Source organism: Mus musculus, chromosome 7 (genome assembly GCF_000001635.26).
Source record: "Mus musculus strain C57BL/6J chromosome 7, GRCm38.p6 C57BL/6J".
NCBI lineage: Eukaryota > Metazoa > Chordata > Mammalia > Rodentia > Muridae > Mus > Mus musculus.
The window spans coordinates 84,658,703-84,675,501 of record NC_000073.6 but is presented as its reverse complement, the minus strand read 5'-3'; the positions used below and the strand labels follow the sequence as shown (position 1 = coordinate 84,675,501).

Here is a 16,799-nt window from a genome sequence, read left to right as displayed (position 1 = left end):
ACTGTACAATCTTGTCTAGCTGGAAATTTCTTCTTGCCTTTGGAGCTATAACTACCTAGGAATAATAATAACGCCAGATAATTCTGGGTTAAAGATTCTCTCTGACAGTCTCTAAACAACCTTAAAAGCCATGGATATTAGATGGTTAGCTATTTTGTCCAAAGTTGCCTTAGTGTGAGTAGCTAGCACAATGGGATTAAAACCAAAATACTTTCCCATCACTAAGCTGTATTCTCTTGTTTTGACTTAGTGTCTCACTGTAGCCCAGGGTATTTGTGAACAATACCTTAGCCTCCACAGTGCTTGGGGTTAAAGATGTGAGACACCATGCCCTGCTGTATATCTCTTTCTAGAGCATGTAAGTGTACCTGTCCAGACTTTTTTTCCTCACACTACTCTACTTTATTCTTTAACTAGCTATTTACACTTCTACCCTTTAGGAAAGGCTCAAAACATCCCAAGCCTAAAATTGCTTTAAAGAAAACAAACATTTTCAAAAAAATATTTTTGACATTTTTTTTTTGGCGGAACATTTACAAAAAAGACATGACATTTTAATATCTCCATAATATAAGATGAAGAAGAAAGAAAGGGGAAAAAGAGAGACAGACAGACATAGGAAAGGTGTAAAGATAGTTTTCCATATGTGGCCTGTTGAATTCCTCACATTTAATAAAGGCTTGAAACCAAGCTGTGTTAAAGGAAGATTAGGCAGAGTGTGAAAGCCCTTTATCTGAGTTGTGGAATTACTAATGACTGTTTCTGAAACTGATGGACTGGGCCTTGTGTAAAGGTTTATCATGCACCCAGGTGTGTGTAGTGTCTGCTTGGAAGCACAAGGCAAACAGCCTTACCTTACAATGTCTTATCTGATATAGAAGATTTGGTAGAAAGCCTCATTCTACCCCACCGTAAGGCATTGTCACAAACAATATCACTTTAAAAAATGGAGGCAAACTCCAAATAAATGGAATAATTTTCATTTCAAATATGTCTTTTCCTTTTACCATACTATGTCGTCTACCCTACACTGTATGTACTTAAGGCAAAACATGTATGTACTTGAGGAACAACAAAAAATAGCTTTTCTTTCCTTTGTAGTTTTGAAAGAAAATGTGAGTGGCTAGTACTTCTTTTAAAGGAAGTGATTTTCAATTATTGGAAATAATGGTATTACAGTAAATGTCCACTATGAAAGCCAAAAGGTTTTTGCTTTTACCTACTCCTTAATTTTTTTTTGAAACAGAAACTATCATACTGCTTTCCAAAATTTTAAAATAGCATGTTTACTATCCAAAATAGTATTTAGCTAGTTTTTAATAGTAAAAAAAGCAAGATAACTATGTTTTAAGAATATGACAGTATTTATGTTGTAATATTTTTTGGTTTTATATAATAAAGAGGTATGTAATTTGGAAAGAATTTTGTGTAAAATACAGAACCTATAGCTAGTTTCTTGAAGTTACAGAATTTTGTAAAAATATTTTATAATGAAAATTATTCTCAGACTGTTATCAAAAGGGGAAACTTAATGCTGCTGCCTTGTTTTCCTCTGAGTGATGGGATTGCAAGCTGCCTCACAGTGAACTCAGTAGCAGATTTGACTGAGTAGTTCCTAGAGATCTTAGGTTGTCACACAAACTCAGGTGAGTTTGCAAATTGCTAAGTTTTCCTAAGGAAGCGCATGTTGTTTGGTGACTTTGGAAGATACAAATATTTCTCATTCTGTCAGTATTATATATACTGAATTGTGGCTTTAAGTTACTGCTACAGTATCTCAGTAGAGAAGAATAGCTTTTAAGCCAAGAAGACCAGAAAATTAAAAAACAGGCAATCCAACATGCCTTGACAGTTTGTTATATCAATTTGCCACTTTCTGATATCGGGGAATCTCCTCTTTTTTATAGTTTGACTTAAAAATCACATGTTTTATTTTCTCCTGAAAAGGAGTGACCCTGAATGGATAAAAGAATAGATTGTTTTTTTTTTTGGGGGGGGGGGGAAGCTTGTTTTAGCTTATTCTATCTAAGGTCTAGTTGATTAGCAGATGCCATCTGTATTACACTTGCCCAGTAGCTTGTCTCACTCAAGCAATTCTTGGCATGGAAAGAGGCTCCTGGGGTCCTAGGGTAACGGATGCTGTGAGCCATAGTTAGCTGTGAAAGCTTCTATGCAGAAAAGTAGTAAAAACAGGATTAGGATTGGTTCAGTGATTGCAACTCCTCTGTTGAACACTGAAATAGACACATTTGTTCTGTTTTTGCATGCTTCTAATCTAACCACAGGGCTTTGAGCCTACAGGGAAGTTCTCTACCCCTAGCTACATGACCAGCCAGCCCCTGAATCTCTCTTTTTAATTTAATTTAATTTTAAAAATGTTTTCCTTTTTTTTTCTTTTATTTGATGAGTACACCATAGCTGTCTTCACACACACCAGAAAAGGGCGTCAGATCTCATTACGAATGGTTGAGCCACCATGCAGTTGCTGGGATTTAAACTCAGGACCTCTGGAAGAGCAGCAGTCAGTGCTCTTAACCGCTGAGCCATCTCTCTCCAGCTCAATTTAATTTAATTTTATGTGTGTTTTGCCTGCATGTATATGTGAAAAGTGTGCCTGTTGCCTAAGGAGTTCAGAAAAGGGCATTAAATTCCCTAGTGCTAAAGCTGCACATGGAGCCACCTTGTGGGTGCTGGGAACCCAACCCAGATGAGAGCCTCTTTAAGGATTATTAGCATTTAATTGTTAGCAGCAAGGGCTGTTAACCACAAAACCTTTTCTCCAGCTACTTGTATTAAATCTTTATGTGTATGGCATGTTCTTTGTTTTTACAATTGGAATTGCTTGGTCATATGATAACTCAGTGAGAAATTATTAAACTGTTTTTCTTTCACTTACATTAGTAATTCATTGAAATTGTTTCTCCTCATCAGTACTTGGTATAATCAAATTTAAAATTTTAATCATCCTAGTAGATATAGAGCAGATAACTCACTGTGATGCTAATTCATATTTCCTAACTATTAACAATGTTCATAGCAAATGCTAATACCCTACCTCTGGCTGGGTATAGTCTCCTGTCTTTCTAGTTTGCATTTTACTGAGACTCAAAACTTCTTGCCTCATCTTTTCCTTTAGCTTCTGATTCCCTCTTGAATCACATTTTTTCCCAGTTCTCTTGACTTTTAAAGCCTATGACCAGTTCTGCCTTCTATTCTGCTCCTAAACCTCAGCTAACAGAGGACATTTGCATATGTTTATAGTTTTTTACATAGCTATCATTTTTCTGTAATTTTTAGATATTTTACTTAAGGTTAAAATTTTGTTTTGATTTTATTTCAGACATTTATGCAGAAGTGTTCAGGAGCTCTGCTGGCCCTACTCTACCCTTATGTTCTGTCCTCTGTTCCAGTTTGGCTTGCTGTGTCATACTCAGTGTGTATGGGAATCGTTTCTCAGCAAGTTAAGAGACAAATACCCCAAGAACTTTGTGCTTCCTTTGAACAGAATATTTTCTTAGTGAGATTAAGCTATCAAAATCCATGAGTTGGTGTTTGTGAATAGTTTTACCTAACCTGCCTCTTTTCAACTTTGTCAAGTAACCCAACAATATCTTTTATAACTTACTTATTTATTTGATGTGGATCTGAAAGTAGGAAGGAGAAATATTGGGAATAAAAAAGGATCTAAATAGAGGAGCAAGATTTTGATCAGAGAGAGAAGTGGGGACATTCTGGCCAAAATACATATGTGTATGAAATGGTCAAAGAATAAATAAAAGTTACACTGTGAACTTTATAATTCACACCTCATCCTTGATCCTGCTTTTCCTGTCCTACTGTGTGGCTCATTTAAGCCATTGCTGCTTTGAAAGACTTTGACCATGTCTCTCATTTCATAGTTACTGTCCAGATTACCATGGTATTTTCTCACCTTTCTGACCCTGCCTTCCTAACTCAATACCTGTTCATCCTTTTCATGAGGGGAGATACCCATTGCTATTGGCTAAGGAAATTACATGTACAATAGGCCAGTACTATTTAACACTGTAAGTAATGATAGCTTAAATTAAAATTAATTAAAACTAAGTGAAATAAAAAATCTTCAAAACTCCATGTGGCTCGTTGATAACTAGGTTATCCATGTGTGTAGGTTCCTTTATTACCTAACATTTGAAGGCTTTTGTAAAAGGTGCACTCTGGTCTTAGGCTTTCATCTATTGTCTTCATGTGTCAAACTCTGTGTGTGTGTGTGTGTGTGTGTGTGTGTGTGTGTGTGTGTGTGTGTGTGTGTGTTTTGGTCAATGAATTACATACATTCTTTCCAAATACCCTATCCCTTGCCTTAATTATCTTTACATAGTTCTCCTTGGTGTAAATAGACCTTTCATATATTCCTGACAGAAAGATACTCAGATTTTACAACTTCTTTTCTTCACTCATCATACAGGATGGTGGTAATTCAGTACATTGCCTTTATTCTAAAGCACAGTACAATAGGGACCATGCAGTGCTTATATTTGTCTCCTCATATTTCACATTCAAATATATGTTAAGTTGAAATTAGTATCTACCGATAGGCATTTTCTTTGAGTTAATATGCCATTTGTATAGCTGTGGAATTGTAGTCTGTGGAAGTGACTAGTCGTCCCTGTAGCTGCCTAATCTCTGCTCTTTACCTAGTCTCCTTTTGCCTAATTTGAACTCTAGATGTTGATGTTTGTGTAAGGCTTGAATTGTGTTTTATTACTCTTCTGGCCAACTAGAATCTAGCCTGTAGGTATTTATCCATCAGGAGTAGCAGGCCACTGTCACTCTGCTTACACTCAGTTGAATCATAGCATTGTCCTTTCTTAAGCCCAGAATGTCTGTTTTGGTTTAAAATACTAACCAGGCTGCAGCCATCATAAAATAATCCTCTCCTGCAGCATAACAAGTCATGTTCTGCAACTTCCCTTCCTTGGTTAGGTTTATGTGGGTTTGCTTGTTTGTTTGGTCTGTTTTTGTTTTTCATACTCTATTGTGGTTTGCTAACTTTCTTATCAGAAGATAATTGTGGCTATTTCTTATTCAAGTTATACAGCTCTGGAACTTTTTATAGGTTGCTTATCTATTAACTGGTAGAGCAAGAATTAGAAGAAATGCTTGTGTGCACACACCCTCATTGGTGTGTGTTTGTGTGTGTGTCTACAATCAACCCAGGTATGCTTAATATTTGATCTTGAGTGAAATGTCTCTTGAAATGAATAATTAGTGACCATGATTCATATATCAGAATCTGTCTCCTTCTGTCATTGCTTGGTCATTTAGATGGAGTCTGTTTGCTTTACCCCTGTAGTGGTTAGACTATTGCTTGAGCTCTACAGAGGTTCAAATGTGAGAAACGTAAGTGTATGTACTGAGAAGTGTTAGATTCTTTAGAAATGATGGCTTTGTACAAAGTAATTGGGTCACTGAGGTCATAATTAGGTCAGAAGGGAGTGAATTAGTCTGTGGGAGTGAAGTCCTCTGAGGGTGGTAGTTATAAAAGAGCAACCATGGCTTCATAATCTGGCTTCCTGTCTCATCATGTGATTTTTTTTTTTTTTTTTTTTTTTTTTTTTCTGCATGGCTCCTGCCAATTGCAGTGCCATCTGTCCTTACCAGAGGTCAAACCTCTGGGGTCATCCACTCTTGGACTCAAAACAACAAGCTAAGTAGCCTCTATATAAAGTGTGCATGTATATTGTTACAAGGACAGACTACTACAGTGACTTGCCAGGTGTGTGACATGAGCCAGTTCTATGACTTCTCTAATTTCCTCACCTCTGAAGTTTCTACCTCCAAAGGTCATTGTGAAGATTAGAGGGGACAATTCAGGCAAAGCATTTCTCATAAAAGTCCTCTTCTGTTCTAATCTTGTCCTGCTGTGAGTTCACTGGCAGCTTCTTTAGTCTTTTCTACCCCATTGTCTCTTTACTGGCAGTGGCAATAAGATACCTAAGTGAATTTCCAGTAGACAGTTTTGCAGAGAGAACCCAGACAGACAAACAGACATGGAGATACACCTGTAATTCTAGTATTAGTGTTATGTAGTGAGAGACCCTCTCTCAACCTCACCCTCCCACCCCCGCCAAAAGGTTCTGGAGAAAGGACTTAATAGAGCTGTGTTGGAGAGATGTCTGTTCCCAGCTGCTCATTAGAACACTGAAACCGGAGCATGGGAGCATAAAATGACAAGTGGCAGGGGAATGGGGCATTTGATTTTGTTTGTTTGTTTTTTAGTTCTAGGAGCTGTATGTCTTTGGACAGCAGTCTTTTTTGTTTATGTATATGACTACCTTGCTTGTGTATATGTTTGTGTAACATGTGTGTACCTGTTGTCAAGGTCAGAAAAAGGCATTGGATCCCCTGGATCTGCCATGTGGGTGCTGAGAATTGAACTTGGTCTCTCTGCAAGAGCAATATGTAGTCATAATCTCTGCCATCTCTCCAGTTCGAGACAGTATGTCTTCTTTTTTTCTTTTTCTTTTTTCTTTTTTTTTTCTCCTTTTAAAATTTTTGGAACACTTACAATACCTTTTTTTTTTTTGCATTCATAAACTATAAAAGCCATGTTTTCCTGGAGTAGTACCCACAATTGAAATGATCCTTTGCTAGAACTGTCAATGGTGGCAAAAGGTAAAGACAGCTCCCTGCTGTCTAAAACAGTTTGAATTGTTTGTTTGTTTTCTTGTGTTGGGTTTTTTTGTTTTTGTTTTTCAATATAATATTTTTATCAATTATCTGGGAATTGCATACCGTGCACCCTAATCACATTTACTTCCCAGTCCTTTCATGTCCTTGTCCTACCTTTGTGACCTCCTCCTCAAAAAGTAAACATAAGAATAGAAAAAATGAAAGGGGGGCAGGGCGGGAACGAAGGAAGCGAGGGAGGGAAGGGAGGGGGAGGGAAGAAAGGAAAAAAGTCAGTCTGTCCAATTTGTGTTACTTGTATACTCACTGGAGCATGGTCAGACTCCATCAGGCTGCCCTAAAAGAGAACTGAGTCCTTCCCCACCCTGCACCTGACAGATGCCGTCAGTTCTGAGTTCTTTCCATATACCGTTCAGGTAAGGCGGGATCCTTGACTGTAATGAGAAATTTCAGGATAGACTACTATGTAACTGATGGGAGTTTATTAAAAGGATGATTTTTGTTTTGTTTTTAAATGTGATTTTAAGTGCAGAGAGAGGCACTCAGGAAAGGATAAATCACACCCAAGTATATGTATGAGTTTCCCAAGGTAAAGCTGTGCTTTATTGTGTTCACAGTGATCATAAGTGTGACTCTGAGTCTCAGAGCTATGAGCTTCAAAGGGTTGCTGAGAAATGGAAATGAGGAGCCAGATGGTAGAGGTGCTTCCCGCCAAGGCCGCTAAGCTGAGTTTGCTTTTCAGGACGCACATGGTCGAACTGATTCCTCTGATTTCATAAGAATGTGCATCTACACATCAAACAAATGTAATACCTGCATACAGGAAAATTCCTGAAATAAAAGACAGGATTAGAGTCGATAAGGTCACATTCTAGATCATAGGGATGTTAGAAGTTCAGCTATCTTCACTATAAACAAAAGTCTTTGTGAGAGTTCCAGAAAATACCCAAGAATAGAGTAGTACTGTACCTGAGATCCTAAATTCCCAGACTTTAAGTGTGGCTCTGTGATTACTACTTCAACATTATTTGAAAATATATCTGTAAAACGAATGGTGTCTGTACAGCAGATTTTGTTCTGTGTGCTGGAATTCTTGATTTTCAGCTGACAATAGACTTCACATAGTCTCTGCAACGAGGGACTCCTTTTCTTTCCCTCTCCTCCTGCCCTACCTCAAACCTACCACCAAAAGATTTTGGGTTTCCACTGAAGTATTCTTTGATGTTAGGTTACACTTCAGCTGGTTTTGATTTAGAACGTGTTCTCATCTCTGACTCCCATTTGGCAAGCTGAAATGAGTTGGGATGATGGTTTTCTAGGCCCAGTAACTTGGAAGGTGAAATGGGGATTCACTTGAGTCCGGGAGTTCAACGCTGAGATTGGCAATGTAGTCCCACTGTAGAATCTATTTCAGGAATTGGAGGTAGGCTCAAAGATTTCACTATTGAATATTAATATTGTCCTAAGTGTTAGATGTTTTTATGTCAAATAAGGGTAAGAAGGTAGAGGAAAAAAGGCACTCACTGTAGGTGCCTAATGACCCACATTTTGTTACATTTGGCATAGTTTTCTTTTTTTAATTTTTAATTTAGTATAGGCTTTTTATTAGGCTGTATATTGCTTACCATTGTTTCCAAAACTCTTCCCTTATCTTCTCTATATCCCATCACATAAAGCCACATTCCTGTGATTGCTCTCATTAGAAAATAAATATGTATCAAACACATGACAAATACATACAATGCATAAAGTAAGATAAAGTACTATTAAGTAAAACAAGGTCACAAAAGATAAAACAAGCAAATGAGCAACAAAAAATTAACAAAGTTAGAGTTAAATTTCAAGAAGGTAATAAAGACAGAAAGATACATATTTGGGACTAAGCAATTCCCATAGATGTACAAAATGTGAAGTATAATATGAACAAAACAATAATTCTAAAAAATGAACAGAGAATATAAAGATAAAATGAGAAGATAAAACAAACCTGCAAATATATAAGCGAGTTTACTCTTGTTAGCCATCTTCTTCTGGGCATGGAGTTTGGTTTTAATTGTAGTTTGTATGCCCTATGAGACTCTTGGGAAAGTTCTTAATTTTGGCATGGTTATAAGTTGTAGATATCTTATAGGTTAGGAATTGCTGAATATGCTAAATTCCCATCTCACTAATGGGAAGGCTTTTGGCTTAGAACTTGCTGCCCATGTTCAGGTGATTACAATCACTGTGAGTTCATATTAGTATCAGCCCTGCACTGTCTAGCAACTCACATTACTATTGTTATATCCCTATTGAATCTCACAGTTTCATCCTCCTCTGCAAACGTTTACTGACAAATGTGTATAGGAATTTGATGGAGATTATTTTGTCCATTTTTATAAATTATTTTACTATTATCCATCTGGAATAGTTTTCTTAGAGTAATCAAATGCCCCTTAAGAGGAAATATGTTACCAGGACCTTTTTGACCATTTGTTTTTAAGAATTCCATTTAGATAATACAGTGTTTTTATATTCAGTGTTACTTTGACAATCAAGTGATTAACAGTTAAAGTTACTGATTTGTCCTCAATATACTTGATTCATTCTTCTTAATAAGAAACATTCTAATTTTAATGCAAATTTAACTACATCCTCAGTATAATCATTAATGTTAGCAACTGATTGCATTCCTGAGTTTGAAAGTTTGTTCTTGATAGTGTAGAACTCTCAGACTACAAACAAATCATTTACAGAGTCTATGTAGTTGACAAAGTAGAAGCTATTTTGCATTTTCAGTACCTTAACTTTTTCAGAGAAAGCACTAAATAATTTAGAGTGCTTGTCAGTACAGAGAGAATGATAATCCAGCTCACTGCTGTATGGTCATTTGATCTAGATTTATGGTATTTCTTAAAATAAGTTATGGTTGGAAGAGTATTTTCTACTGGCCAGAACCTTTGCATGTTAACCGAGAGAAGGGATAATGTTGATTGATAGAGAAAGGAAAGGTGATATTGTACTGCAAGTAAATACTTTGGATACTGCCTGCTGTTTGTTAGGACCTTAAACAAAGTGAAAGAGATGAAAGATTATTGAGTAATGTTCCAGGTAAATAGAAAGTAGGTAAGATAGGCATACCCTTAGCTAACATGTTATACACAGCTCAGCATTTTTATTTGGATGTTTATGAGTGGAACCCAGGGACTTGTACATGCTGAGGAAGTACTGTGCCACTGATTTACTTCTTCAGCTGAACTGGGAATTTTTCTAAAGTCATGATCTTAAGAAATCTGGTCATTTCATCATGTGTTGGCTAGTTTTTATGTCATTTTAACATAAGCTAGAGTCATCTGAGAGGAAGGAGCCTTAATTGAGAAAATGGTCCCCTTAAGTTCAGGCTATACAGGCAAGTAATCTTTTAGGACATTTTTTTAAATTAGTGATTGATGTTGGAAAACCTTTTCATTGTGGGTAATGCTACCCTTAGCTGGGTGCTATAAGAAGCAGGCTAAGAAAGCCATGGGAAGCAAACCTATAAGCAGCACCCTTCTAGGGCCTCTGTATCAGCTCCTGACTCCTGTTTGAGTTTTTGCCCTGACTTCACTGTTCAGCACTGATGTGAAATCACAAGCCAAGCCTTTCCTCTGCACCTTGCTTTTGGTCATGGTGTTCACCACAGTAGTAAAGCCCTAACTGAGACACATCCTTTACATCCTTTACTTGATCTGCAGCTGATTGCTGACTAGGGCAAGCAACCTTCTCATGGACTTCATGGGAGTTGATTTTAAAGTTCAGAAAGATAAAAAGCAGGATAAGAAGTGACTTAAAGATAGAAGTTTTCATTTCTGCAAAGTGTGAATGTCCTGAAATAATCTGAGCACAGTCCTTTAGTAATTTTGTTCCGTAAAATTCTGATTCATTATGCCAACCAAAGAAAAATCTAGGAGAGTGGAGTACCCATGGAGCTCCCAGCCCCAGGCTGGTGTGGCAGACCTTTCTGGGCTCTTCTCCCAGTGTGGGAGAGAAGCATGGGCAGAATTCTCATGTGGATCGAGTTCACCTTTGGAAATAATTAGGGCAGGGAGAGTGAATGAGGTTTTTTCTCCCTAAGAAAAGTAGGGTGTGTGTGTGTGTGTGTGTGTGTGTGTGTGTGTGCCACAACTTTTCCACTTAACCTTAGAAGTAGGACCAAAAGTGGAGTGAAGCCAGAGAGTACTGACTTCACTGGTTATGTTATACAATAGACATTTTCATAAGTGCAGTGAACTAAATATGGACCCAAGACTTAAATGTGGCATGCTGAAAGTTGTGATTCTTCAAAATTTAGATGATTTTGAAAAATTTTCCAGATGTTTAGTTGTACTACCTTTACAGTGTAGGCTCTCAGAAAGAGTTCTTCTGTATTTTCACTAAAACCACTACCTACCTTCCCCTGGGCAGCTGATTTCACAATGGTGCTATTTGCAAGAGACCATCTCTTTTATAGTCTGTAACAGTTTCTTGGAAATATGTTTCCTTGCTCCATCTATTTTGCCCAAGAAACTTTTAAGTCCTTTCATGTGAGGAGAGCATGGTGAACAGAGGAGGGCTAGGTTTTCTCTATACGGACTTCTATTTTTCTGCATTGGAAAGGAAAAAGCACTTCCTGCACAAGCAGGAGACCCAGAAATCTGATGTCCAAGCACCACATGAAATGACAGGGTGCAACAGAGCACCTGTAGCCCCAGTGCTCTAGAGACAGAGATTGCAATCCCTGAGGTAAGTAGAATAACCAGACTACCCAAATAGGCAAGCCCTGGACTTTGCCTTAATACTAAGATGGAAAATGATCAAGAGAAGCATTCAGTGTCAGGCTTTGGCCTCCATGTGTGATGTACACAAATGCACACGTGTGTATTCATACCCAACATGCATATGCACCAGTACTTGCACATACCACATACATACACATCCAAAGGGGTTGGGGCACTTTGATTTTTTTTCTTTTTTTGACAACTTCTGAGTGTCTGTGGAAAAGGCTTACACTATTCTGGGCACCTTTCTGCTCATTCATTGGCTTACATGTGGCTTTTCTCCCTTTTGCCAAGTCATTTGCCATCCTTTTCCCTCATCATGTATGTGAATATATGTGATTATTGAAGACAACGCTTTTGCTATTATTCTGTGGCACATGTATGTGGAGGTCAGAAGATAGCTTTGTGGAATTGATTCTATCCCTTCATCTTTACTTGGGTTCTGGGGATCATAGCCAGGCTGCACTGTCACTGGCTCTCATACTTTTTATTGTCTTGTTGCATGAATTTAAAATGTGTTGGTGTCACATAGTTGTGCATAGGTTTCATATGAAAATATAAATTGTGGCCATTTTTCCTTTTACCTTTTCCTATCTTGATTCTGTGAGTTTTGAGAGCAACATTTTCCTCTATAGTATTAAAATTAGAAGTCCCTGTACCCTTTTTTATTTAATGTTACAATAATGTCTAGCAGTTTAGAACAAAAGGTAAGCAATGGACCATTATCACCTAGCAGGAGTTCAAGAGAGCCGATCGTCATAACTTCTTCATACATGCTTTAATCTCCACCTCCTTGAATTATTACCTAATTTCCCCTTAAATTTGAGTATTGTTAATTTGAGCATTACCATTAAGAGTTAGTTATCCTTTTAAATAGTAAGAAGGTGATAAATACTACTTGGTCCCTACTAGCTGTTGATAACTAATTAATAACCATAGTTTTTCAAGGAAGACTCTTAGATGCCTTCAAACTTGCTGTCTAGCCCAGGAATGACATAGAGCTTTTGGTCCTCCCCCCAAGTATTGGAGTTTTAAGTGTGTGACACTGCTCAGTTTCGTTTTGCTTGAGGTTGAGCCTAGGACTTCATGTCTCCTGGTAAGATACTTTACCATTTGAGCTACATCCCAGCCCCAGCAAACTTTGTTATATTTACCTAACCAAAAGCATTTATTAGTACTAAAATTGCAAATACTCTTTTTTTTTCTAAAGTTTACAGTGGGATCCCCCCCCCCCAACCTCTTTACAGAATCATTTGGGAATATGATGATTCTAAAACTCAAAAAAGAGACAAGTCTTAAATGCTGGCATTAGCTAGTCATGGTAATTGCATCTGTATCTCAGAACTCTAGAGGCTAAGCAGTGGTTTAGTAGTTCAAGGCCACCCTGTGGTACTTGGACATATCAAAAACAATGAAAAGTTGAAGTTTTCCTGAATCACTAAATGTGGGTTTCTTCTACTCTTTCTTTCTTCTTGTTTTTTGTTTTTGTTTAAGACAATTTCACTATGTAGCCCAAGCTGGCCACAAACTTTTGCATCTTCCTGCTTCACTCTAGCCTCCCTAGTGTGAACCAACATTCAGCAAACATCAGTTTTTGTATATTACATCTATATAAGTATGTTTGGTTTACAGTTTATTATTTTGTGATGTGTGTAATGGTGGGTGCCCAAATATCATGTGTGTGGAGGCAGAGGAGAACTCTCAAGGGTAATCACTTCTCTCTGTCCACCAAACTTGCATCCTCAGGCTTGTGCAGCAAATGCTTTTACGCAGTGAACCCCACTGCTCTGTTCCTATATTGTTTCTCAAACTAAGGATGACCAAAGGAATAAGTTTGTATTAAATGTTTTCAAGCTAAGATTATACCAAAGATATCAAAAAGGCTATCTTTTGGAGGTATACACTTTGACCTGTTTGTAGACAGAAATATTTTGAAGGTAACACCTTTACAATAATTTAAAACCAATTTCATTTCCACTGTAAATATGTATTTACTGTGTTCGGTGGTAAACATTACCTTTCCTTTTATGATTCATGAAGAGTCTTAAGCATCCCTGAGCACTAGCTAGGAAGTGCTGGCTTTGAATGCTTTTCAGGAACCAGTTCTTTAGGAATAGAGTAGGTAAGGGATTTATATCTCTGATGCTTTTGATTCTGGGCTTTGAGACACTCATCTCATGGTCACCTAGCAGAAGATGTTCAATGATCATTGCAGAAGATTCCCAGTGTTTTACATTGTATCTTGAAACTTTGACTCCCATTCTAATTTATTTTAAATAAAAAAACTTGTTTTTGACCTTTGTTTTTCACTTATTTATTGGTGGGCAGCTGTGTGTAGAGGTCAGGGCACCTTTTGGAAGTTGGCTGTTATCCACCTTCTTGAAGCAGTCTCTCTTGTTTCTGCCACTCTATACTCCAGGCTAGCTGGCCCATAAACTTCCATAGGAGTGCTGGGATTGTAGGTATATGCTATCATATCCAACTTTTAAAATGTGGGTTTCAGGGATTGAACTCATTCTTGAGACTTGTGCAGCAAACACTTTACCCACTCTTTAATCTTTGGTTCTAGCCTTGGACTTTAGCTTCCTTGTATTTAGGCCAATGCTGGAGTCCAGTGGATTTCAACTTTAAGACCAATAAAGAACTATTACTGATCCCTGTGCTAGAGAAGTAGAAATTGGGCTATAGCTGACTTGAGAAAGACCAGTACCTAGCAGTTCATTTTGCAGCTTTTCAAACCACAAACAAATCAAAAGAGAAAAGCCTGGTTTGAGGGTGACGGAGTTAAACATGTCTGGTCTTCCTATATCAGGAATTTAGGTTATCAAGGTTGTGGCCATGCAGTATAGAGGTCAGGTCAGTTTAGATCAGTCTGATTGACTGTTAAGTAGTTTCTGATTAATGTGTTTCTACTTTTTCCTCCTGATTAAAGGAAGCTTCAAAATTGGTAAAAGTGATAATGACTTTAGCATTAAAAATAGTGAAAATACACACATTGTGCATTGTAACAGATTGGGAAGGAGAGACTGCCTTGTCCCCACTTGTAATTTTTGCTAATTTCTTTACTTAAATGGCTTTTGGGTACCATTAAATTCTTGAAGAGAATATAGTATAGACCAGAAAATCTTGCCGATCAAGGACTTGTCATCTACTGTAATACATTTAGACTATCATAGTTTAACTTTCTGCTGATTACTTAATGATCCAGAAGAAAGAAAGGAGCTAATTTTGACCAGGTTAGTGTATGCTGTACTGCTACATCATTTTGCCACTGACCATACAAAAATTAACGGTGGGAAAGATGTTGGTTTTTTGAGAGTGATTGTATTTGGTGTACTTGATGTGTCAAGGGAAAGAATGTAAATTAAGTATTACTCTGTCATACAAGCCCTCCAATGTGTTTGTTAAAATGCCTATTTTAAACTGGTAGTTTAAAACACAAATGCCACAGTGACCAACAAAACAGAGTGTAGTGGGTTGAATTGCATAGGGTAGAATACAGCCTATTGACTGCTGCTTTCTTTTTGAGAAATGTCTACAATTCTACATTTCGTTTTCTCCACATATATTTATCCCACTACCAGCGCATAGCATTGTGAGAGAAGTGTCAGCCAGGATGAATGGTCAGAGGGACTTAGAACTAAAAGAAAAAAGGTTCAGTAATTGTTTTTAAGAAACCCAACCTTGCTGTTACTGCCTTCTGCTGTGCTGTTAGGTAAGTGGTAGATTTTAAAATTTATGTGGTGCCCTAACTGGCTAAGACGTGGGCGGGGGGGGGGGGGGCTTATTGTTCACATGACTAGATTGGTCTTGCAGTGTATTTACTTCTAGACTGCAAATCTTACGTAATGAGTGATTTGTGTTGTGGAAGGTGATGGACCTGGTATGTATGTATCTGGGCAATACTAATATCTATAACTCAGAGCTGAGAATAATTTTTGGACTCAAAGGCCTAGTCATTTAAAAACCAACTGTTGTGATATTTTCATTTCTTGCTTTTAACCATTTGCAGTGTTTTCTGTGTAAGTCACATTTTAAACCTTTTAAAAGACATAAAATAATGAAATTTTAAAATTCAAACATAATTGTAAAATACAAGAATTCAAATTTCAGTTTGTTTCATATAAAAAGATGGAATAACCTAATAAAACATGTATCATTACACCTTTCAGATATATGTGCTAAAAAACAGCCTCAGTTTCTTTTCTCAAAAAATTGTATTTTGAAAATTGTAATATGAGTGCTATATTTACCTATTTCCCTCCTCGTCTTCCTCCTCCAATTTTTCTGCTCCTTTCTCAGATTCATGCCTTCTTATTCTTTGATTGTTATTGTTAACTACACGTACCTTTATAAATATAACCTGCTGGGTTCATTTAGTGTTTAGCTCATGTATACGTGTTTTGGACTGATGGGTTGGGAATAGATCTGCTGTCAGAGGCTTGTCCCTTGAACAGACAGTCTCTCTCAGTCCTTAATTACCTGTAGCTTTTCAATTAGGGGTAGGGACTTGTGAGATTTCTCCCATCCACATTGGCAAAACACCCTGTTTTTAAAGTTTAGTATTAAAGATAAAACAATCTTCTCATTTAGAAATGAAGACATTCTCCTTTAGAAAGTACAACACTTGATTAGTAAAGTCCTACCTCTCCCCAATTTTATACTTTGTTTTTATTTAATTGTGAATTCGTAAGAACAAAGCTTGTCATAGCATTAAAATCTTAAGAACAACAATTTATACTTATACAATTTGATTTTGATAAAAGAATTTCCTTCCTAAATAAAAACATACTAGGAAAATGATACAGCAACAGCAACATTTCTCTTGTGAAGGAGATACATATTAGTATGCTTGGTGATTTGTTTTTTTCTTTTCCCTATTATAAAGTATTTCAGCAAAAAGACTAAGGCTTTTGTTACTGAAATCTGATTCCTTCAGTCCAATTCCTTATTTTAAGTAGAAAACCATTAGTTTGTATAGAATTTTGGCTGTTAGAACAAGCCACAGAAGAGCCCTAAATAGCTCAGAAGAGTTTTCTTGAGACATGAGGTAGATATTTTGGGTGGTGCAAATTTGAAGACATTCCTCATTGAGCTTTATCTTTGCACTCTTCAGAGTAAAGACATAATTTGGGCGTGGGAATGGCTTATTTCTAGCTGTAAGCTCAACCAGAAGGACCTCTATGTCACATTCTGCATGCTTTACTCTTAAGCTCTACAGCTCCCCCAAAAGACTTTGATCTTCTCCAGGTTGGCTCCCAGCTTGAATACCGGTCACTCTTATTAGCCCCAGAGGAGATGGTGGCAAAGCTGGAATTTGCCATCCTCTTGCCTTAGCCTCTTAGTGCTTTG

The 16,799-nt window shown here is 37.3% G+C and overlaps 1 protein-coding gene across 19 annotated transcripts in view; it reads left to right on the top strand.

Annotated features, from left to right (window-relative positions):
- The window catches only part of Zfand6 (zinc finger, AN1-type domain 6), a 74,972-nt gene that overhangs the window by 14,515 nt on the left and 43,658 nt on the right, over positions 1-16,799 (top strand). For 2 of the 19 annotated variants that reach the window (XM_030242868.1, XM_030242874.1), the window contains exon 1: positions 15,037-15,162. The exons of the other annotated variants lie outside the window; for them this stretch is intronic. The gene's annotated coding sequence lies outside the window, so the exon portion shown is untranslated. Of the gene's footprint in view, positions 1-15,036; positions 15,163-16,799 lie in introns of those variants that run through there. 19 annotated transcript variants of the gene reach the window in all.